The sequence below is a fragment of the Podarcis tiliguerta genome (assembly GCF_965153285.1).
Source record: "Podarcis tiliguerta genome assembly, chromosome: Z".
NCBI classification, from domain to species: domain Eukaryota; kingdom Metazoa; phylum Chordata; class Lepidosauria; order Squamata; family Lacertidae; genus Podarcis; species Podarcis tiliguerta.
Window position 1 is genome coordinate 2,463,937 of NC_139553.1, and position 23,715 is coordinate 2,487,651.

General features: G+C 48.5%; 1 protein-coding gene across 16 annotated transcripts in view; it reads right to left on the bottom strand.

Moving 5' to 3' along the window:
* Nucleotides 1-23,715, bottom strand: part of DAB2IP (DAB2 interacting protein) — a 312,170-nt gene that overhangs the window by 79,422 nt on the left and 209,033 nt on the right. The window contains exon 1 of one of the 16 annotated variants that reach the window (XM_083422909.1): nucleotides 20,632-20,819. The exons of the other annotated variants lie outside the window; for them this stretch is intronic. The gene's annotated coding sequence lies outside the window, so the exon portion shown is untranslated. Of the gene's footprint in view, nucleotides 1-20,631; nucleotides 20,820-23,715 lie in introns of those variants that run through there. 16 annotated transcript variants of the gene reach the window in all.

Here is a 23,715-nt window from a genome sequence, read left to right on the forward strand (position 1 = left end):
CCACTGTCCCTCAGACTTTGTGGGGGGCCAGACTATATTTTTTTGGGGGGGGGGGAGAATAATGAGTGAATTCCTATGCCCCATAAATAACCCAGAGATGAATTTTAAATAAAAGCACACATTCTACTCATGTAAAAACACGCTGGTTGCCGGACCGTCCGGAGGCCAGATTTAGAGGGTGACTGGGCCGGATCCAGCCCCCGGGCCTCAGTTTGCCTACCCATGCTCTAGACCAGCCTTTCTCAACCTGTGGGTCGCCAGATGTTGTTGAACTACAACTCCCATCACCCCTAGCTAGCAAGGCCAGATCTCAGGGATGATGGGAGTTGTAGTCCAACAACATCTGGGGACCCACAGGTTGAGAACCACTGCTCTCTAGGGCATTTACTTGCTATATGCTTGCTAACTATGCCGTTTGCTTGCGACTAAAACTGGAAACTGCATACACTGAGCGGTTCAAGTGAGAGCCTAGCCCAATGCTCCAGCCAACTGAAGGGCTGATTGGATGAATGGTTTATGCCCTCTAATTTTGCTACCAGCTCTTTAAGTCTCCAAGCTGCAACCTGACCTGCTCCTTCCTCGCAGCCACAGAAGAGATGCCCCTCACTTCCCCTGGCGCTGGCACCAACAATTTCCTAGGGCTTAATGAGTGACCCAGAATCTTCCAGAAATGAAAAACCATGAGTTCAGCTCATGGAGGAGCGGAGGTTGCCAGCCAGTGGTCAGGAAAGCATCGCAGCACAGTCCTACCCATGTATACTCTGGAGGAAGCGGGTGCAGGATTGTGGCCTTGTGCAGCAAGGTGGTGGGCTGACGGGAGGTGTTTAAGCAGAGCTCGGATGGCCACCTGCCAGTGGTTCTTTAGCTATGATTCCTGCATTGCAGGGGGCTGAACGAAATGACCTTTGGGGTTACATTCCAAATCTACAATTGTATGGTTCTACAGTTTATATAGCCAAAGTGACCTTAAGGTCCATGAATAACCATAGTTTAAAGGTCCCGGGCCCTAAGGAAGCCAGATTATCGTCCACCAGGGCCAGGGCCTTCTCAGTGATGGCTCCGACCTGGTGGAATGCTCTTTCCCCGGAGACCAGGGCCCTTCAGGATTTCACTTCCTTCCGCAGGGCCTGTAAGACAGAGCTATTCCGCCTGGCTTTTAATTTGAACTTAGCCTGATCTTTTATTCTCCTTCCTTCCCTCCCCTTTTTATGAAGATTACCCGCTCTGGGATCCCACAGCTAATTCGCCCCTGGTCTCCTCGCTGGCCCAAATAGGACTAATTTAGCCAGCTAGCCCTGGTGGTCATCTAATGTTTATTGAATGGATTTCCCCCCTAAACTGATTTTTGAATTCTGAATTTATTGTTATTCACGTTTTTATGCTGTTTTTTGTTGCATCAATTAAGTGTTTTAAATTTGTTGTTAGCCGCCCTGAGCCCGGTTTTCTGAACCGGGAAGGGCGGGGTATAAATATGTATGTATGTATGTATGTATGTATGTATGCTGTCACAATGAATATATTACTTCTAAAAGTATAAAACCAGTCTTCTGGGCATGTGCAGAGCACCATCACGGTGATCCTTCAGCTCAGATTCCTGCATTTGCAGGGGGTTGACTAGAGGACCCTTGAGGTGCCCACCAACTCTGCATTTCTATGGTCCAAAGCCTCTGCCCTGCCTGCAACAGCCGTTCCCCAATCCTTCATGATTACTCATAAAAGGAAAGGGCTCCGTCATAACCTAGAAACATCCATCCCTCCAAAGGCTGGAGCCTTTCCCAGCAAATCAATCACTCAGCCCCCTCCTGACACATCCGTTCTTCTTTCTGACTTCCTTCAAAGGTTCGCTCTTGATAGATGACTCTACCTGAACCCAGAGACCAGAAAGAAGTGGTGGGATGCATCCTGCTCAGGTCTCAGGAGACCGCTTAGTTGCGACCTTCATGGGTTGCTGTGAAATGACCTGGTTGCCCTCTCCCTCTCAGCAAACAATTCCACATGCTCCTTCAAAAGATGGATGCTAATGCCTGCCAACTGTGTGGGAGCACAGGGTTTAAACCGGTATTCCTGTGGATAAGAGCATAAGAAGAGCCTGCTGGATCAGACCAAGGGCTCATCCAGTCCAGCATCCTCTTCTCATGGTGGCCAACCAATGAGAAACCTGCTGGCATGACCTGAGCACAAGAACAATCCTCTTTCCTCCTTCTCGCACCTGGTATTCAGAAGCCTTGCTGCCTCCAAGCCATTGTGGCTGGCAACCATCAACAGCCCGCTCCTCCATGAAACTGTCCAGTTGCTTTTGGTGGCAATCACTGCCTCCTTTGGAAGTGAGTTCCATAGTTAAACTATGCACTGAGTAAATAAATACTTTCTTTTATCCATCCTGAATAATAATAATATAATATTAATTTATTATTTATACCCCACACATCTGGCTGGGCTTCCCCAGCCACTATGGGCATCTTCCAACAAAATATTAAAATACAGTGATGAATCAAACATTAAACAGGGCTGCCTTCAGATGTCTTCTAAAAGTCTGGTAGTTATTTTTCTCTTTGACATCTGGTGGGAGGGCGTTCCACAGGGCGGGCGCCACTACCGAGAAGGCCCTCTGCCTGGTTCCCTGTAACTCGCAGGGAAGGAACTGCCAGAAGGCCCTCGGAGCTCGACCTCAGTGTCTGGGCTGAACAATGGGGGTTGAGACGCTCCTTCAGGTATACTGGGCCAAGGCTGTTTAGGGCTTTAAAGGTCAGCACCAACATTCTGAATTGTGCTCGGAAACGTACTGGGAGCCAGTATAGGTCTTTCAAGACTGGTGTTATGTGGTCTTGGCGGCCGCTCCCAGTCACCAGTCTAGCTGCCGCATTCTGGACTGGTTGTAGTTTCCGGGTCACCTTCAAAGTTAGCCCCACATAGAGCGCATTGCAGTAGTCCAAGCGGGAGTTAACCAGGGCATGCACCACTCTGGAGAGACAGTCCGTGGGCAGGTAGGGTCTCAGCCTGCGTACCAGGTGGAGCTGGTAGACAGCTGCCCTGGACCCAGAACTGGCCTGCGCCTCCATGCACAGCTATGAGTCCAGAATGACTCCCAGGCTGCGCATCTGCTCCTCCAGGGGCACAGTTGCCCCATTCAAGACCAGGAAGTCCTCCATAGCTGCCTGCCTCCTGTCCCACAAAAACAGTACTTCCAACTTCTATCATATCACCTCTTGCCTCTTGGTGTTGCACTCAGGCCAGGCTTTCCATGGGCATCTGGCTGGCCACTCTGAGGAGGACTGGACTAAGTGGAATTTTGGTCTGACCCAGAAGTTAGCTTGTTCTGATACTATTAGGGGCCCCTTGCTCTCTGCTCCACAGGGGCTGCCAGCTGGAGAAAGAAAGTTACTAGATGTTCTAGGTAGGACAGGTGTACACACCAACTTAGAATGCCCCTGGACTAGGGACTTATGTGAAACCAGAATGGGCCAATTCAATGCCAGCATCCTATGTACATGTTGTTGTTGTTGTTTAGTCGTTTAGTCGTGTCTGACTCTTTGTGACCCCATGGACCAGAGCACGCCAGGCACTTCTGTCTTCCATCCTATGTACATAGGTACATACATAAAGGTAAAGGGACCCCTGACCATTAGGTCTAGTCATGGCCAACTCTGGGGTTGCGGCGCTCATCTCGCTTTACGGGCCGAGGGAGCTGGCATACAGGTTCCGGGTCAAAGTGGCTTTGCAAAGCCGCTTCTGGCGAACCAGAGCTCCACATGGAAACGCCGTTTACCTTCCCGCAGGAGCGGTACCTATTTATCTACTTGCACTTTGATGTGCTTTTGAACTGCTAGGTTGGTGGGAGCAGGGATCGAGCAATGGGAGCTCACCCCGTCGCGGGGATTTGAACTGCCAACCTTCCGATCGGCAAGCCCAAGAGGTTCAGTGGTTTAACCCACAGCGCCACCCGCGTCCCTACAATTTATACACTGCTTGATTGTAAAAAGCCTCAAAGCAGTTTATGAAAAGATGGAACAATAAAAGTACCACTAAGAAAAATTAACAGCAATAACCTCAGACATTTCAAAAGTTAAAACAACAATAGACGAAAAACATATTAAGACGTGCATTAACTTTCTGAACACCTGGGTAGGTTTGTCTAACAAAACTGTTTTTAGCAGGTGCTGTAAAGGGTACAGTGAAGGTGCCTGCTTCATCTCAAGAGGCAGAGAATTCCAAAGTTCCCAATTGCCGTGTGCTCACTCAGTCTGGGCTGCTGGACATTGAGAGAAGCTATACATCTCAGCTAGGTTTGTCATTTGTCCAGTTTTGGGCTTGTGTCTGAAGAAACGGAGCTTCCAGATCAGCGGTGAAGAACTATAAAATTCACAATGCTTGGAGACCTCTTTAGAGGGCTGAAATGCAGACACCCTGCCTCCAATCAAATTAGTCCACAAGGCTTCCGGGAAGACAAGGGTGAGGGCAGAGGGGCAGGAGTCATGGAAGATCTTTCAGAGAGCTACTCATCCGCTACATGTGTCTTGTGAAATCAGGCTAATGAACAGGATTTATGGCTTGGCAGTCACGATTCAGAAACGGGTGCCTTTGCAACAAGAAGGAGCAACAGCCCCTGGGCTGAAGACTGGGCTGGAGGGTGACGTATATCAGCCATGGCAGCCCAATGGAACCTCTTTCTTCAGAGGCAGTCTACCCTGGAATACCACGTGAGGCAAAAACAGCAGGAGAAGGGCCCCAGACTCAACGAAGAAACAACTGGGAAGAGGTTGACACTACACAAAGTAGGCTGCTGCCATCTTTCCAGGGAGAAGGTACCTTTCAGGGGCTTAACGGAGCAAAAGTGGGACTGGCAACCATTTTTATCCCCACGCGAGGTGGAAGCTTCAGCCAATGTTCAGCCTGACAGGCCTTGAACACAGCTGGGGTGCCAAAAGGTTGGGGGAGAGGAGCCAAAAATGTGTCTTGTGAAACCAGCTCTTTGAACTGCAAAGGAAAAACTGAGGCTGCAGAAAGGCCTTTGCTTTCGGACTCTCCCCATCCCACCGCTCTGCGGTCACCTCAACAGTGACACAAAAAGGCTCTTTTTGCAGTAAGGTTTCTCCAGGTGCACTCCTGCTCACCTGCTCGCTGGTAAAATGCAGCCACCCCACCACAAAAGCGCTGCGATAGAGGCAATGAATGAGAACTGCTCCAAGGTTGCTTTTTGGCAGCATGTTATCTATGTGCTACTGTGCATCTGTAATTGCAGGGGCAAGGACAGGAAGTTGTGGACGCAGAGCACTCTGTACAGAAGTCAGGAAGAAAAGGAAAGCTGAAGCTCGGGGGCGGGTAGTGGTTAGGGCGTTGGACCAGGATGTGGGAGAGGTCAGGGTTCAAATCCACACTTGGGGCAGTCTCTCAGCCTAGCCTACCTCACAGGGTTCTTGTTGATGGGGGGGTGTGAAATGAGGAGGGGGGAGCAGTGTGTGCTCTACCTTGAGCTCCTTGTAGGAAACATGGAGTGTAAACATACCAAAATGTGACAACTGATAATAGTATCTCTTCAACCACTGTGGAAAGCGGGACATTGGGCTTGATGGGCTCTTGGCCTAAATCAACAGGCCTCTTCTGACACTCTTAAGCAAGGGTCAGCAAACTTTTTCAACAGGGGGCCGGTCCACAGTCCCTCAGACCTTGTGGGGGGGCTGGACTATATTTTTTTTGGGGGGGGATGAATGAATTCCTATGCCCCACAAATAACCCAGAGATGCATTTTCAATAAAAGGACACATTCTCCTCATATAAAAACACACTGATTCCCGGACCGTCCGCAGGCCGGATTTAGAAGGCGATTGGGCTGGATCGGGCCCCCAGGCCTTAGTTTGCCTACCCCTGCTCTTAAGCATTGAGAGGAGGCTGAAGCAGGGAATGCAACCAGCCCAGAAGGTGGGCAGAGCTGAGAGTTTCTCACAGCCTTGAGTCGCACAGGTGAGGAAAGCTGGAAGTCCCCCTATTGATTGGAATTAACCAGGCACATCTTTGGCCGCAGGGGCCTCAGGAGCAGCTAATTACGCCATCTCTCTGTGCGGCAGGCCTCCAGGCTGAGCTTCCTGCCAGTCTGCTGGAGGAGCCCGCTGACACCTTGGGGGTCTGCTCTTAGCTCACACCCCTCACCTTCCTAATTTGATTGCCAGTGCCCTGCGCTTCCCCAAGTCTCCTGGCGCCATGTCCCACCCAACGGCTGAGCACACACTGGGGATGTGAGAGACCAGTGAGAAAGGGTCCATGTTCAATGCTGAAAGGCTGCTTGTCCGGAGCAGGGCTGCTGATTCCTAAACTGGGATGGCTGCTTGCGCATGCCCGTCAACGAGCAGTATTAATACGCCCCACGTGTTACGCTGTGAAGAGGGAGGGAAGGCCTGGAATGCAAACTTTCAGAGGGATGCGCTGGATTAGATCTGAAGCCTCTCACTCACCTTCCATGCCTTTTTTTTGGGGTGGGTGGGGAGTTCCTGCCCTTTATTTCTATGGGCCACCAACAAGCCAGCACTGCGAATACTAAGATTTAGTATTACTTTCAGATTTAGGGGAGCTAGTCTCAAGCCCAACGACACATTCTCAAGATGGAGGGGGAGGGAACAGCTGCAGTCGCCTGCGGTTCCTGCGCAATGTTTGCCATCTTGCCAAAGGTTGCAGGCAGCTTTACGTGCAGCAATTGCATGTTGATTGCCCTCCTAAAAGACAAAGTCCAGCAACTGGAGGAACGTGTAGCTACGCTCCAAAGAATTAGAGAGCTGGAGCTCTTCTTGGAAGCAACAGAGCACACCGTCTCCACCAAGGAGGAGACAGGGGACTCCCCTGAGAAGGAGGCTAGTTCACCAACACAGGAGCCCGATATGTGGAGAAACGTGACTCAAAGAAGTAGGAGGCCCAGGGTTCGCTCTGATTGTCTAGAAATGCACAATCGCTTTGAGGTCCTCTCCCCTAGCATGGAAGACGAAGAGCAGACTCCATTTGAGGATCTCTCCCTCATTACAGTCGATCAGGTATATGAAGATGAGCAGCAAAGTCAGTCCTCAGGGAATGTGCAGGCGACCTTGGAACGGACCGCTCACGGAAGAACCCTGACCAAACCTAAGAGAAGGCGTGTAGTGGTGATAGGGGATTCCTTACTGAGGGGAACAGAAGCAGTGATCTGTGGGCCTGACAAGATGTCTCGGGAAGTGTGCTGTCTCCCCGGGGCTAAGATCCAAGATGTAACTGAACGACTGCAAGGAATCATAAAACCCACTGACAAATACCCCTTCCTCTTGGTTCATGTGGGAACCAATGACACTGCAAGCAATAGCCTCCAGAAGATCAAAAGAGACTACGAGGCTCTGGGCAGGAAATTGAAGCAATTAAATGCACAAATCGTCATCTCATCTGTCCTCCCAGTTGAACGACGTGGCCCAGGGAGAGAGAGGAAAATAGTGGAAGTAAACAGCTGGCTTCGCAAATGGTGTAAACAGGAACGGTTTGGATTCTTAGATCACGGACTGCAGTTTCTTGAGGATGGACTTCTGGCAAGCGATGGGCTGCACCTCACAACGGTTGGGAGGAATGTTTTTGCCAAAAAACTCAGAAACCTCATCAGGAGGGCTTTAAACTGACTAATGTGGGGGAGGGAGACAGTGCTCCTGAAGGTAGGAGTCTATTAATTGATGAAGATGATCATCCAAATGTCATAGACCAAATGGAGCAAACAGCAAGCAGACCTAGTGGTGGGAGGAAAAAATCCTTAAATAAGAGACACGGGGGAATGACTAATGGACTTCAATGTCTGTACACTAATGCACAAAGCATGGGAAATAAACAAGATGAGCTTGAGCTCTTGGTACAGCAAACTAAATATGACATAATAGGCATCACTGAAACCTGGTGGGATAAGTCCCACGATTGGAATGTAAAAATGGAGGGATACAATCTATTTCAGAGAAACAGACCAGACAAGAAAGGAGGAGGAGTGGCGTTATATGTCAGGGATGTGTATACCTGTGAAGAGATCCAAGACTTAGAACCTCAAAGCCAAAGTGAGAGCATTTGGGTCAAAATTAAGGGAGAGAAGAATAATAGTGACCTCATTGTGGGAATTTACTACAGATCCCCAAGCCAAACGGAGGACATAGATGATGCCTTCCTGGAACAGATGGCCAAGCATGCAAAAGGAAGGGAGATAGTAGTAATGGGGGACTTCAATTACCCAGATATTTGTTGGATGTCAAACTCAGCCAAGAGCATAAGGTCAAACAGATTCCTCACTGGCCTTGCAGACAACTTCATTGTCCAGAAAGTGGGAGAAGCAACAAGAGGAACAGCCATTTTAGATCTGGTCCTAACCAATGTCGATGAGCTGGTTAATGGGGTAGAAGTGGAAGGATCATTAGGCGCAAGTGATCATGCTCTTCTGAAGTTTACTATACAACGGAAAGGAGCAGCCAAGCATACTAGGACTCAATTTCTTGACTTTAAGAAAGCCGACTTCATAAAACTTAGGGAAGTGCTGGGTGAGATCCCATGGACAGTAATACTAAAAGGAAAGGGAGTTCATGATGGCTGGGAGTTTGTTAAGAGGGAGATAGTAAAAGCACAACTTCAGGCAATACCAATGAGACGGAAACATGGAAGGTGCCTAAAGAAGCCAGGGTGGCTATCTAAAGAACTTTTAACTGAGTTAAGATTAAAAAAGGATGTGTACAAAAAATGGAAAAGGGGGGAAACCACCAAAGAGGAATTCAAACAAATAGCCAGCACGTGTAGACACAAAGTCAGAAAAGCTAAAGCACAGAATGAACTCAGGCTTGCTAGAGAGGTTAAAAGCAACAAAAAAGGCTTCTATGGGTATGTTCGTAGCAAAAGGAAGAACAAAGAAACAGTGGGGTCACTCAGAGGAGAAGATGGTGAAATGCAAACAGGGGACACAGAAAGGGCTGAACTCCTCAATGCCTTCTTTGCCTCAGTCTTCTCCGATAAAGAAAACAATGCCCGACCTGAAGAATTTGGAGGAAATGATTCAGCAGAGGAAACACAGCCCAGAATAACTAAGGAGATAGTACAAGAATACTTGGCTAGTTTAGATGTATTCAAGTCTCCAGGGCCAGATGAACTGCATCCAAGAGTATTAAAAGAACTGGCAGATGTGATCTCAGAACCACTGGCAGTCATCTTTGAGAATTCCTGGAGAACAGGCGAAGTCCCGGCAGACTGGAGGAGGGCAAATGTTGTCCCTATTTTCAAAAAGGGGAAAAGAGAGGACCCAAATAATTACCGCCCAGTCAGTCTAACATCAATACCAGGGAAGATTCTGGAGCAGATCATTAAGCAAACAATCTGTGAGCACCTAGAAAGGAATGCTGTGATCACCAATAGTCAGCATGGATTTCTGAAAAATAAATCATGTCAGACTAACCTGATCTCATTTTTTGACAGAATTACAAGCCTGGTAGATGAAGGGAACGCAGTGGATGTAGTCTACCTTGATTTCAGCAAGGCATTTGACAAGGTGCCCCATGATATTCTTGTAAAGAAGCTGGTAAAATGCGGTCTTGACTATGCTACCACTCAGTGGATTTGTAACTGGCTGACTGACCGGACCCAAAGGGTGCTCATCAATGGTTCCTCTTCATCCTGGAGAAGAGTGACTAGTGGGGTGCCACAGGGTTCTGTCTTGGGCCCGGTCTTATTCAACATCTTTATCAACGACTTGGATGATGGACTCAAGGGCATCCTGATCAAATTTGCAGATGACACCAAACTGGGAGGGGTGGCTAACACCCCAGAAGACAGGATCACACTTCAAAACGACCTTGACAGATTAGAGAACTGGGCCAAAACAAACAAGATGAATTTTAACAGGGAGAAATGTAAAGTATTGCACTTGGGCAAAAAAAATGAGAGGCACAAATACAAGATGGGGGACACCTGGCTTGAGAGCAGTACATGTGAAAAGGATCTAGGAGTCTTGGTTGACCACAAACTTAACATGAGCCAACAGTGTGACGCGGCAGCTAAAAAAGCCAATGCAATTCTGGGCTGCATCAATAGGAGTATAGCATCTAGATCAAGGGAAGTTATAGTGCCACTGTATTCTGCTCTGGTCAGACCTCACCTGGAGTACTGTGTCCAGTTCTGGGCACCACAGTTCAAGAAGGACACTGACAAACTAGAACGTGTACAGAGGAGGGCAACCAAAATGGTCAAAGGCCTGGAAACGATGCCTTATGAGGATCGGCTAAGGGAGCTGGGCATGTTTAGCCTGGAGAAGAGGAGGTTAAGGGGTGATATGATAGCCATGTTCAAATATATAAAAGGATGTCACATAGAGGAGGGAGAAAGGCTGTTTTCTGCTGCTCCAGAGAAGCGGACACGGAGCAATGGATACAAACTACAAGAAAGAAGATTCCACCTAAACATTAGGAAGAACTTCCTGACAGTAAGAGCTGTTCGACAGTGGAATTTGCTGCCAAGGAGTGTGGTGGAGTCTCCTTCTTTGGAGGTCTTTAAGCAGAGGCTTGACAACCATATGTCAGGAGTGCTCTGATGGTGTTTCCTGCTTGGCAGGGGGTTGGACTCGATGACCCTTGTGGTCTCTTCCAACTCTATGATTCTATGATTCTATGATTCTATGATTCTAAGACAAACAAACAAAAAAACCCTCCACAACTGGATTACGGTATCCAAATCAATGAGATCTGCATACTTTAGCATAAGAGAAGATGGCCCATGAACTCCCAGGGATCTCCTCCACTTCTGAGGTTACCAGCTGCCTGTCTTGCTCTGGGGTCCCCGGTGTGGGGCTTGTGGGTATCCTCCCAATTTGCATTTATTTATTTAAGTGTGGAGTTGGGTGGCTGTTTTTTGGTTTTTTTAAGTTCAGTAGGACTGTAAGAATGCAAGAAGAGCCCGTTGGGTCAGGCCGGTGGCCTCTCTGGTCCAGCATCCTGCTATCACAGTGGTCAGCCAGATGTCAGTGGGAAACCAGGGAGCAGGATCCAACCACAAGAGCAATATTCTCCTGCCTGCAGATTCCAGCAATCAGGGGCATCACTTTCTCCAACTTCAGATTCAGATCGTGGCTAGTATGCTGGTTTGACATCATCTGATAGGAAGTGCCTACAGAGGGTGGGGAATACAGCACAAGATATTATGGGCTGTCTTGTGAATCCGCTGGATGAAATAGCGGAAGAACGTTGCCTCAGGAGAGTGAGGAAAATTCTCAGGGATGATTCACACCCTAGCTGGCACTTTCTTGATCTCCTGCCCTCAGGCAGAAGAAATGGATCCAAACTACAAGAAAGAAGATTCCACCTAAACATTAGGAAGAACTTCCTGACAGTAAGAGCTGTTCGACAGTGGGATTTGCTGCCAAGGAGTGTGGTGGAGTCTTCTTCTTTGGAGGTCTTTAAGCAGAGGCTTGACAAGCATATGTCAGGAGTGCTCTGATGGTGTTTCCTGCTTGGCAGGGGGTTGGACTCGATGGCCCTTGTGGTCTCTTCCAACTCTATGATTCTATGATTCTATATAGAAGCAGGATTAGTCGCACCAACAGGGTAAATCACAGCTTCTATCCGTGGGCTGTTAGGCTGCTGAATGCAAAGATAACAACAGGGCAACTGACTTTTGGGTTTGGTGGGTGTGCGTCAGTAAACGAGGGGAATTAAGACTAAGAGAGCTGAGTGGGGGGTGCGCGTGTAATCTCACTGAATACAAGTTGGACAAGTGACAATAAAATATTTCGAATTTTTTCTTTCAAATTCGCCTTTCTTTTGCCTGTCCTGAATCTTCCACAAGTCCAAGTGTTACAAGAGTGGGAGAAAACCTTTTCACTATCCACTTTCTCCACACCCTGCAGAGTCTTACGAATGTCTATCATGTCATCTCTTACCCACCTTTTCTTCAATCTAAAAATTACTAAAGGCTGCAACCTTTTCTCATAGGGGAGTTCCCTCCATCCCCTTTCTGAACCTTTCCCAACTCAACAATATCGTTTTTGAGGCGAGGTGACTAGAACCGAACACAGCACCATTGACTCGTAGTACAACATTATGATATTGGCAGTTTTTAAATATTGAATTCCCTAGTGTCAAATTGAATGCATGGAGAAAGAGAGGGCTACTGGTGCCTATCGATGGCTATGGGGAAGCTTCGGATTCAGGAGCAGTCTACCTTTAAATAACAGCTTCCGGGGGGAAAGAAAAGCAGGAGAGGGCTACTGCGCTCATATCACCTGGCTGGTCACTGCGGGGAAACAGGATGCTGAGTTGTTTGGGCCTTTGGCCTGACTCAGCAGGGCTCGGCTCAGCGCAGTGAGTCAGGTGGAAATTGAGGTGGGGAGGAATGCTCCACAGAGGGCCGATTGTACTTCCTCTCGTCTCTGCTCTGCTTTAAAAGTAAAATATTTGCAGGCATGCAAAGAATATGTTTTGATTTGGGAAATCAGAGAAATGTCGCTTCAGACAGTGCAAGAGAGCCCCCAAGTTGGGGAGGGGGAATGTGCTCATCCACCTCAGTGGACACCCCACCTGGTGTCCTTTGCCATCCCATCTGAGGCAAAAGAGCAGGAAGCGAAGGACGTGGCCTGCAATGCAGTGTGTGGTGGCCCCAGTGGCGTAGCATGGGGGTGCAGGGGGGGCCGGCCGCACCGGCTGCAACATCTGGGGGTTAGGGTTAGGGGGTGCAAATCCACGGGTTAGGGGGTGCAAATTACTTGCCTTGCCCTGGGTGCTGACAACCCACGCTACGCCACTGGGTGGCCCCACTGTCCAAAGACAAGACATGAGCCCACTGGCGTGAAACTCTCCCTGTTCATTCACTTGCTAAATGCAACGCACCTTCCAGGCATTGCTTCACTTCTACATACCATTCGCTGTCCTACCGACGTCTTGTGACTCTTCCCTCTTTGCATACATTGCTAGAGAGCTCAGAAGGAGCGAAAAAAGTGACAGGTGGGAAGTCTGCATGGCCCTAAGGAAATCTCAGAAGCCACAAAGTTGGGAGAAGGCCACAGTTCAGTGGCAGAACACCTGCTCAGGGTGCAGAAGTCAATCTCTGCCACCTCCAAAGCATCAGGTAGAAGTTGAGGTGAAAGCAAAACCACCACCTGCTCCATTTACTGCCCCATAGTGCCATGACACACTACTACTGAGGACCAAAGCAGCAGCAGCAGTTTCCTGCATTGAAAAAAAGTTCATCCAGCTGGATGGAAGCAAACCAAGAACAATAACTTATAAAGAGGTGCAAAGGATAGCCCCATCTCAGGACAGATAGTTAAGAAGCATCTGTGCATTCAGCCTGTCACTTGGATGCAAAAGCTGAATCCCCAAGGAGAAGACGGCACAGTTGGAAGAACAGAGAATCACACAGGAACACAACAGGCAAACTCATTGCAGTTGAACAGATAAAGGCTTCTAGGAGGCTGAAGTAACTTGCAAATATCCAACCACATCGCACAAGTGGTTCTGTGACACAGCACGCTATGGTAGGCCCTGGAATTACCGCAACTATCTTCACAACGCCCCTGCAAAGGAGGCCAGTATTAGGCAAGGACTACAAACTGAGAGCAGCAACTTTGCTGAAAGGCAAGCTGCCTACATGTGGTTTTAGACAATGCCTAGATGCTACTGGTAACTCCAGCATCCAACACCAAGAGTTCAGGGCAGAAGAATAAGCAAATAACCAAAGTTTGTCAGAATCAAATAAATCTGCCAGCCAGAAGCTGCAACCAAGCCAGAGCTTTGGTTTGTAAACTATGGCTTGCAAGCAACTTCCAGATTATGCCTGCAGTTCTATTTGGATGTCTGAGCAAACTTGTGGTTGCTGCAAGTCTGGAAAGGTAAAGTAGAACCTGCAAGAGAGGGGAGGGAGAATCATAGAACTGTAGAGTTGGAAGGGACCCTGAGGATCATCTAGTCCAACCCCCTGCAATGCAGGAATATGCAGCTGGTCCATACAGGGATCGAACCTGCAACCTTGGCGTTATCAGCACCATGGAGGCAAGAGAAGGAGCATGCAAAGGCTTATGAAATGTTCCTGATCTTCAAGATCGGATTTTGCAATGTCTGAATTAAGTCGGAGTTGATAGGCACTGGGCTGCATCTGCTAATTGCTCCAGATACTCATCATCTCCTTAAGTGCAAAAGAGCTGTGATGGGTTAGACGGAAAGGGCAGGGAAACTGGGGCCCTCCCAGCTGAGCAGCCAGCATGGCCAATGGCTAAGGACAATGGAAGATGCAGTCCAAAGAGATCTGGATGGCCAGAGCTTCCCCACCCTCCGAATGCCAGGCCCAGAAGCCCACAACCAGGGGACAAAAGTGAGTGTCTTGCCTCTCCGTAGGCTGCTTCCCAGCAACCAGAATTCAAGAGTTAAACCAAGAAGTTGGAGGCAGCAATGCTTCCTGAAAACCACGCGAGGACAGAGTGGTAGTCTTGTGCTCAAATCTTGCTTGCATCTGGTTGGCCACTGTGAGATGAGAATGCTGGACTAGCTGGGCCTTGATGACTAGAAGCCAATTAATGAGACTGATCCTCCATGAATATTGCCTCATCTGCCTTTCACAGCCATCTAAGCTTAAATAGTGACTAATGCACATATTGTGGCAGTGAGTTCCTTAAGTCCGTGAAGCACAGTGGAAGAAACCCTTTGGTCTGCTCCTGAGTTCCCTGCAGCTCCTTTCACTGGTCAATTCTCCCCACCCCACTGACAGAGAAAAACTCCACCTGTGCTATTACTGTATCACATCATTTTATCACCATCGTCCTTTTCCCTGTCACTTAGCTGTCTTATAGGAGCACAAGGGGGCTCCTTCCTTTGGCCCACAAGGGTGGCAGCTGCCTCTTCAGAACCGGTCATAAGAACACAAGAACCTAAGAAGAGCCTGCAGGATGAGGCCCAGGGTCCAGTCCTAAAGCCATCCAAGTTGTTGGCCATCACTGCCTCCTAGGGGAGCAAATGCCATAGTTTTAACTGTGGATTGGGTCCATTCCGAGGTCAGTACATGAACAGAACCAGCCTACCCACCTCACCCTCAAGAAGACCCTTGACGAGCATCTCATTTCAAGTTAATTTTACAGCCATAATGGATTTTTCAGAAAGCATTTCTAGAACATATTTACTCTCCAACATCTTACTTCCTTTCGCATTTGGAATAACCCCCCTCCCTGCTCCCTTACACTTTCTATCTAATTCCCCAAGTCATCCCAATCCTTGAATAATTCCAGGTAGTTTCTTTTTTTTCCTCTTTTTTTTTAATCAATAGCTGACAGACTTGTCAAATTACTTCGGGGACCAACAAAGCAATTTTTAAACATTCATAAACCCTTGCAGATCTGTTTAAGTGTGCTGAATTTTAAGAGCGAAAAGGTGAGGGCTGAACAAAAATGATCAAGCAGGATTACGGTTTTGTAAACGAGAATTTAATTCATCATTAATGAATCATTTTGCAGAAGCTGGCTTGGCCCCCCACACTCCTAACCTGTTGCAAAAATGGGAGAGCAAGAGATGGGGAAAGCCCAAATAGGGAAAGGGGGGGGGAGCGAGGGGAACGTGCACCAGCCCCAACCAGATTATTTCTTTGGAAGTCCCAAATGTCTAGAGGCTCCAGCATACAATAGTGTATTAATACAATCACAGAATTGTAGAGTTGGAAGGGACCTCCGAGGTTCATCTAGTCCAGCCCCTGAAGGTAGACTTTATTCCTTCCTTCCTCTGTTCAGTGACTAATTAAGGCACCAAAGAGGGGCTGGTGGGCCAGGTAGGAAAGCTGCAGGGGCCTGCTATTCGTGGCGTGAGAAGCTCCACTGCAGAAGCATGCAGAGGGGCTGTGACTCAAGGAACATCCCAAAAGGGTTGCAGATAAGAAAGAGAGGAAATGTTTGCAGTCAGAGGGTCACAGTCCATCAATCTCTTGAGGGCCACATGGCAGCTGTGGGCAGGGCCAGGGGCAAAAGCTGGTAAGGGGCAAAACCCCTTGCTTACAGGTCTTGCAATGGCTGCCAATTTGCTACCGGGCCAAGTTCAAGGTGTTGTTACTAACATAAAAGGTAAAGGTAAAGGGACCCCGACCGTTAGGTCCAGTCGTGGCCGACTCTGGGGCGCTCATCTTGCTTTCCTGGCCGAGGGAGCCGGCGTGCGGCTTCCGGGTCATGTAGCCAGCATGACTAAGCCGCTTCTGGCAAACCAGAGCAGCGCACGGAAACGCTGTTTACCTTCCCGCCAGAGCGGTACCTATTGATCTACTTGCACTTAGACGTGCTTTCGAACTGCTAGGTTGGCAGGAGCAGGGACCGAGCAACGGGTGCTCACCCCGTCGTGGGGATTCGAACCGCCAACCTTCTGATCAGCAAGCCCAAGAGGCTCAGTGATTTAGACCACAGCACCACCCGTGTCCCCTGTTACTAACATACAAGGCCCTAAACAAACCAGGTTGCTTGAGAGAGAGCCTTATCCCTTTATGCACCCAGTGAATCGCTGTGGTCTGTGGGAGAGTCTCTCCTGCAAATTCCTAAGACCTCAGGAGCCGACTCCGCAGTAACTCGGAGCAGGGCTTTTAGTGTGGCTGCCCCTGTCTTGTGGAACGGCATTCCTGTTTGAGATACTGCAGGTGCCCACTATCTGCACTCACTAGAAGAAGTGGGACAGATTTTTGTCCCATCAGGTTTTCATGGATAAATGGGTCTCTACCACATATTTGCTGGTTTAAAACTATTTTATGTGTAAATCACATTGAGACTGTGGTTTAGAAGGCAATTAATAAATTAACGGCAATAACAGCAACAAGGATAACTGCAACCCTGGAATAGCTCAGTCGGTAGAGCATGAGACTCTTAATCTCAAGGTTGTGAGTTTGAGCCTCACAACGAGCAAAACGATTCCTGCATTTACAGGGGGTTGGAATAGATGACCTTTGGGATCCCTTCCAATCCTACAATTCTAATATTCTATGCTGCTGCTGTTGAGCCGTCTGTATGCTCGATGTATTGACACCGGTGCAAGTGACTCTCCTGTTGGTAGGGGATGAATACATAAATTCTACTACTACTACTACTACTAAATTCTCCTCTAAAGCCAAAGGGATGCCTACCTCCTGCTGCGTCCCAGGGCACTCAGAAAACACAAACCCCCTAAAACAGAGATTGCAGCTCCCTTTCATTTTAATCTTCCTCGGAGGCTGATTCATTATTGACAATGGAACCAGTGGTGAGACAGGCAAGGAGACAAGTGTGCTGGAGGGTTGGGGGGGCGGAAACGGCTGTCGCACAACCCCACTCCCTTCACCCTCCAACCTGACAGCCCCAAATGGCTGTAGATCTGCAGGAAATTTGAAAAAAATACCCCACCCATAATGTCTTTCTTCCAAGGATTTTATTCCTCTCCCCCCCCTCCACTCTGCCGCACCATATCCAAGTGACCTAGATATGACAGTTGTTTGCAAATATCTAATTCCAACGCAAGCTTTCCTTTTTTCTCTCTCCCTCCTCCTTTCCTTCCCAAGCATGGGAAAGGCAGCTCTCAGCCAGCATCTGCCCCAATTATTTCCTCGGATTGCAAAAAGGAACATATCTGGGAGGCTGGAAATAATTAATGCAAACAGCTTTAGCCATGGATTTTTTTAAAAAAGGAGAAGAAGAGAGGTGGGAGGGAGGGCAAGAGAAGGGAAAAAGTCAGGCAATCGACTTGAGCGTTTGACATTTTCAGAGCAATGAGGACTGCTGAAATGGGAATTTGGTGTACTTGTGGCAGAAGCAAGTAGAACACACCCCTGAAAAAGCAACAACACCCCAGCGTGGTGCTTCATGTGAGATACTGGGGAGAAAGGGGTAATCTTAGCCCTGTCTTGGCCCTGAACGCAGGAAGCAACAGCAAAAATGACAATAGCTCTGAGCACACACAAAGAGCCCAGAAAGAGAAACTATCTGCAAGATTTCGGTAATTGCCACCAATGCTCTTATCTGGTCAGGTGAAGTGCTGGCCAATGTGATGGATGCTACTTTGTGTAGAAAGATCTCATCCTGTTCCCACAGTGGCCAGCCAGATGTACACTATGGGAAATCCGCAAGCGGGTCCTGGGCACAAGAGCATTGCTCACCCCACTCCTGTGGATTGAGAAGCGCCTCTGACACCAACCGTGGAGGCAGAGATCAGCCATTCCGTAATTAATGCAAATAATGATTATTGTGGGGGCGGGGGCAGAGGGAGAGAAAGGTTTGAAGCCTACCTGCAAACACAAAAGTGCAATTAAGGGTTATTCAGACCTGATTATGAGAACTCCAGTCTTCCCACACCCCAACAGCAAAAAGCGCCTCAGAACAGCCACACTTGCCAGGGTGTGTCAGTCTCAAGAATTCAATATAATTCCTTGAGTAAACACACCTAGGACTCGGCTAAGGCAAACATGAGGATTCCTTGTTAAGTGACTTTTCTTGGAGGTAGGAAACACCTCAATGACACCAGCATAGAAGGGTAATAAACCAACTCCAGCCCTCCAGATGTTTGGGACTACAATTCCCATCATCCCTGACCACTGGTCTGGTTAGCTAGGGATGATGGGAATTGTAGTCCCAAACATCTGGAGGGCTGGAGTTTGTCTAGGCCTGGTCTAAGCCTCCCCCCTCAATTGTTCTCTCTGGACCCCCTGAATGCTCAATGTCAGATTTCTTCAGGGATATGTGGAAGGTCACGCATGGCCACTAAATCCAGAATAATTCCAGCTCCTGAGTTCCATGCTCTGAATAGAATCACAGAACCACAGAGCTGGAAAGGAACCTGCAAGGGTCATCTAGTCCAACCCTCTGCAAGGCAGGAAGCACAACTATAGCATCCCTGGCAGGTGGCCAGCCAACCCCTGCTTAACAACCTCCAAGGAAGGAGAGTCTACCACCTCCCAAGGGAGACAACTTCAATGTCAAACAGCTCTGACCTTATTCCTAATGTTTAGTCAAGAGTCTCATTTCTTGTCATTTGGGTCCAATGGTTTGGGTCCTGCGCTGTAGAGCAGCAGCTTGCTTCATCTTCCATGTGACAGCCCTTCAGATATTTGAAGATTATAATATTAGCAATCCAGTAACATATATCATACTACTGGATTGCCAGTAGTATACATGCGAAAAGCATCTAGGGGTCTTAGTAGACCACAATGCCAGTGTACTGGAAGAAGCAAAGATCACCAGTGTCAAAGCAATGATTCTTCAACATCAACTTCATTGGATTGGTCATGTTGTGTGGATGTTTGGTTATGGTCTTCCAAAGCAACTACTCTATTCCGAACTTAAGAATGGAAAGCGTAATGCTGGTGGTCAACAAAAGAGGTTTAAAGACTCTCTCAAGGCAAATCTAAAAAAAAATGTAGTATAAACACTGACAACTGGGAAACACTGGCCTGTGAGCGCTCCAATTGGAGAACAGCCTTTACCAAAGGTGTTGTGGGCTTTGAAGACACTTGAACTCAGGATGAAACGGAGAAACGTGCAAAGATGAAGGCACACTTGGCAAACCCTCACCCATGATCAACTCCCGCTCCAGAAACCTATGTCACCACAGCGGAAGGAAGCGTGGATCCAGAATTGGCCTTCACAGTCACTTACAGACTCACTATTTAGACCATGTTCATGGAAGACAATCTTACTTGGCTACGAAGGATCGCCAAGGAACAAGAAGAGTGTTCAGATCAAGGGAAGTCATAGTCCCACTCTATTCTGCCTTGGTCAGACCACGCCTGGAATACTGTGGTGTTATCAGCACCATGCTCTAACCAACTAAACTATATCAATATTTCTCCGTTTAGAAACTCCTATCCATGTTGGTCTCCTTTCTCTTTGAGTAGTTCTGACCACAGGATCTCACCCAGTAGCTCCTTCAGCTTTTTGAAACTGGTCTTCTTAAAGTCCAGAGTGCATGTCCAACTACACTCAACTTTCCCTTGCCTCTGTATCATGAAACCCAAGAGGACATGATCACTTCTTCCCAAGTTTCCCAGTACTTCCACTTCGCCGATCAGTTTTCCCCTATCGGTGAGGACCGGGTCCAATATAGATGATCCCCGTGTTGCTTCTTCCACCTTCTGGGAAATAAAATTGTCAATGAGGCTGCTGTCTCTTTGGCGCTTGAGGGCTTTCACTCTGTCTGTGAGAACTTCCCACAATCACCTGAGGCATCTCTGGTGGCACATACCAGTCTGGGTAAATGCAGCCCCAGGCACCAAAATACACTGTGGACGAGGAAAAGGGAAACACTGTGCCTGCGCTTGCAAAAAAAAGAAGAAGAAAGTGGCAAAACGCAACATTTCCCCTCCTCTCCATAAATTGCACAGATTTGAGTCCCCAGGAGGAAGGCGAGGGAAACACCCTTTGCGTGAAACACAACCAGGCCGGCTATAAAAAGAGCATCCTGTTTTTGAGCCACAGTTTGCTTGTGTGGGGATCTTTTCTCCTTCTAAAATCACCGTTGGAAGGAGGGGTGTAAACTGGAGTGCCAGATTGCAGCTCTAGAAGAACGAGAGGAATTTTCTTTGGGCCTGCAGGCGGAAGGAGGCGATGGTGAAAGCAAGCACTATGAGCCAGCCCTGGAATGGTTTTGTTTTGTGAGCAACACAAACTCCGGACAGCAAAGCTTACAAGATCTTACTTACCATGGTGAGTTTTGCTTCCCGGTCTCTTCCAGGATTTTTCGTTTTCTGTTTTTGCAGGTGAGGAGCAGACAGTGGAGGCGGGAAGAAAGGCTGGTATCTCATCTCCTCCGGCCCTCACCCACCAACCCATCAGCAGGAAGTAAGCCTCCTCTCCTCATCAGACCTCCTTGTATGGTGTGAGCAGCCGGGCTCAGCATGCTGGCTCTTGGCCCCAGCCCAGCTCCCTGCGGCCTCAGGAAACTGTTCCAGCACGCAGTCTACAGGGAACAATCCTCAGCCAGTTCGCAGACAAAGCCAATATTATTAACTCCTTCTGCAGCAGGCAGGGGCTTTTAAAGGGACAGGCAGGAGGGCTCCCACCTCCAGCACGGCAAAGAGTGCATGCTCCGAGTGCAGAAGGGGACAGATTCAAGCCTGGCAGCTCCCCCTTGTTCTTTTCCTTTCTAAGGATCAGGCAGGAGATGGTGAGAAGGACGCCGCTCTGCCTGGGAACCCTGGAGGGCTGCTGCTCCCAACTAAAACTAACACGGGATAGACAGGTCTCCCTGAATATCCACGAAGGAGCATTGCTAAGAACTCAAAAGCACTCTGGGCGCAGATCCGCAAGGGGGTAGTAAAACCAAGATGGTGTGTGACACTCTGGGTGCCCCGTGAACAAAGTTTTGTGCTTTTTAAAATAAGCTTTTCAAAAAGGAAAACTGGGAGAGGCAGGCATAGAAGAGTCGGGAGACTGAATTGTGCCCCTGTACCTATGTTCTAAGTCATGGGTAGGCAACCTAAAGCCTGGGGGCCAGATCCGGCCCAATCGCCTTCTAAATCCGGCCCACGGACGGTCCAGGAATCAGTGCGTTTTTACATGAGTAGAACGTGTCCTTTTATTTAAAATGCATCTCTGGGTTCTTTGTGGGCATAGGAATTCATTCATCACCCCCCCAATATAGTTTGCCCCCCCCCCAAGGTCTGAGGAAAAGTGCTGAAAAAGTTTGCTGACCTCTGTTCTAAGTGGCACCATTTATTTATTTATTTTTATCATTTATATCCCACCTCCTCATTTAAACCCCAAGACAAGCCTGTGAGGTAAGGTGCGCTGAGAGGCAATGTGGCTGACTCCAAGGTCACACCTGGTGAGTTTCCTGTGCCAGGCTGGCGGAGTGGGGGAGGGAGAGGGGCTTCCCTGATGGATTTCTGTGTGGCATCACTTAATCTGTTAATGGGCACAGGAATTATGTCAGAAACAAGAGGGGGAAGGGAAGGGGCTTCTACCACTTCTGTGGGAACTTCACACAGCCACCTGGGATTGACCAGGGTCGTAGAGAACTTCGTGGGAGGATTGGGCCCTGCGCTAAGAAGTGGGAGGGTGACCCATGGGATCTGCATCTAAATGCCTCGGCCCGATCCTCTTAAGTCATAGTCCAAAGTCCAGGAACCGTGCATTCCTCAGCATCCTTTGGGAAAGGGTTTTTTTTTACAAGCGTTTATCTCTGCTGCCCTCGGCCCTTCAAATGTGGACTTTGTCGCTGGAGATAACAAGTCTGCTTTGCAGCGCAGGAATGAAAAATCATGGGCAGGAAAGGAGTATTGCTGGAATTTAAAGATCTTTCTGCTCAGATAGACTGCTTTTACCTTGGGCTGGCAATGCGCAATATATATAGATACAGATAAAGATACAGACGCATATATGTATATTTTGTTAACTGCTGATTATTTAAGTATTTGCACCTTCTTCATCTTGCTGCCCCACAAATGCTGGACCCACAAAGGGTGTTAGGCTATAGGCTCAGGACTGAAGCCATCTCAGTAAAAGTCTGTCTGGGCGGCTGCCCTTACTAAGCCTCTCTGTAAATTAGCATCAGGTGTGCCTTAGTTATAGAATGGGGATTTTAAAAAAATGTATCAGGACCATATTATTAACAGCCCAAATGACCTAGGGTGGCCATTTTGTGCTCCCATCTGCTTTAATTTTAGTACATAAAATTAAATTTTACATGGAGTTGTTAACATCCACCCAATATTCTCTTCCCAGGGCTACAATTCTGGGAGGTTCTCAGCACTCTTAGCAAACTACAACTGTCAGGAGTCGGGGGGGGGGAACCTGCCTTAAATGTATGGCCTTTATGCACACCACACCTTATTCTGAGCCAAAGCGCTGGCCTGTCTAGGTCAGGACTGCCTCTCGCTCTGACTGGCAGCATCTCTCAAGGGTCTCAGGTAGGGCTTTGCCTGCGGGATCCTTAAACAGAACAGAGCAAGGTCTTGACACGCCTCTTGTTTATTTCACAACGTTCATACACTGCTTGATTGTAAAGCAACAAACAAACCTCAGAGCCGTTTACGGAAACCATATAGAACCATCAGATTATCAGACCAAAGACTGATGAAACTGGTAGCAGCGCCCTAAACATCTGAGGAGACTTGCCTGAATAAAAATGTTTATAGCAGTTGCCAAAGAGAGGCACCTGCCCAATACCTATAGGCAGGGAGTTCCAAAGTTCAGGTATTGCCATACTGAAGTGTTGAGTTCTTTTGAGGAGGTACCAATGCTGGGTCCATCAGGTTGAGTGTTTACACTCTCTCTCTCTCTCTCTCTCTCTCTCTCTCTCTCTCTTCCACACTGCTGATCTTGCCCTGGCTTAGAAGGTGTACTGTCCCCTGTCCACCCCCCCCAAAAAAAAAATGTTGGGTGTGCCAGGAGGGAGGGGAGTAAATGCAGACACGGGTAACAGAAGCAGTAATGAGTGCGAGTGTGCGCAGCCTGCCAACTGCCTCCTCCAATCTGCCTTGCTTGCCGGAGCTCAGGAGCAGAGTAGATGAGGATTTATGAGTTCTGTCAGGAAAAGCGTGGAAAGGAGTCCGTGACAAATTAATCACCAATCTCGGCCACGCTGACGGGGCGCTTTCCATGCCCGCCCTCACCAGCGGTGCCAGGTTGCTTGCCATGGGCCGGAGCGCTGTAGGGGGCACCTTTCTGATGCCATCGCCCGTGTTCTCTGCTGACATCTGCCAGGGCCCCACAAAACCTTCCAGATGTCCGTCCCCCCCTGGGCCTTCTGCCAAGGCTCCCACCCAGCACCTGGGTTGCCCATC